This window comes from Cebus imitator, unplaced genomic scaffold (genome assembly GCF_001604975.1).
Source record: "Cebus imitator isolate Cc_AM_T3 unplaced genomic scaffold, Cebus_imitator-1.0 Scaffold149, whole genome shotgun sequence".
NCBI classification, from domain to species: Eukaryota; Metazoa; Chordata; class Mammalia; order Primates; family Cebidae; genus Cebus; species Cebus imitator.
In genome coordinates, this window is record NW_016107464.1 from 2657043 (window position 1) to 2658138 (window position 1096).

The following is a 1096-nucleotide window of genomic DNA, read 5'->3' on the forward strand; positions in this document are numbered from 1 at the left end:
TAGTAGAGACGGGGTTTCACCATGTTGACCAGGATGGTCTCGATCTCTTGACCTCGTGATCCACCCGCCTCGGCCTCCCAAAGTGCTGGGATTACAGGCTTGAGCCACCGCGCCCGGCCCCTGGTGGTTCTGATTTTTATTACCATCAGCAGTGAATGAGAATTTTAGTTTGCTTCACATTCTCACCAACATTTATGGTTCTGTTACTCTTCCTAATTATAGATATTTTCTGATGGGTATATGTCATTGTGCTTTTCAAAAGCAGCTTTATTTAGTTCAGTTACAGATCAGTTGCACCATACAATGATCCACTTACTGTGTATAATTCAGTGGCTTTCAATATATTCGGAATTGTCATCCATCACCATAATCAAGTTTAGAACATTTTCATTACCCCCAAAAGAAACCTTATACCCTTTCATGATCACCCTCAACCCTACTATCCCCTCAGCCCTAGCCTACTGCTAATCTATTAATACTTTCTCTGTAGAGTTGCCAATTCTTTTTTTTTTGTTGTTTCTTTATTATTTTTCTTAGAGTTGCCAATTTTTTTTTTAACATGGAATGCTTCATGAATTTGCGTGTCATCCTTGCGCAGGGGCCATGCTAATCTTCTCTGTATCGTTCCAATTTTAGTACATGTGCTGCTGAAGCGAGCACGAGTTGCCAATTCTTAACAGAATCATTCAGTATGTGGCCTTGTGTCTGGCTGCTTTCACTTAGCATGATGTTTTCAAGGTTCATTAGATTTTGATTCTCCATGTGGGACACAGGTTGTAGGCTTCCTATTTATTCCCTTTAAGCTCATCTACCTGATGATGCATTTCATAGTGAATTTATCTTCATGGACACACTAGGAAGCAGTGCTAATCTAAATAAATGTGTGAGAGCATGACTGAGGTTTATCTTTGACTGCAAGAATGAGTGAGCTTCGTTAACATTTGCTAGGTCTAATTATTTTGGCCATGCTCTATGAGGAGACGTTCTGAAGTCTTGAGTTCGTTTGTTGGAACAGATCTAAATGATGTACTGAGTTGAAATGAATCTGGCTTTTCTTACAGGTATCCCTACAGTGGACCCTATTGCTGACATCTAT

The 1096-nt window shown here is 40.1% G+C and overlaps 1 non-coding gene across 1 annotated transcript; it reads right to left on the reverse strand.

The window, feature by feature from the left end:
• Positions 1-553: 553 nt before the first annotated feature.
• Positions 554-660, reverse strand: LOC119473343. The gene has a single exon (XR_005202553.1). It is a non-coding gene; the product is annotated as a U6 spliceosomal RNA (small nuclear RNA).
• Between the last annotated feature and the right edge of the window lie 436 nt (positions 661-1096).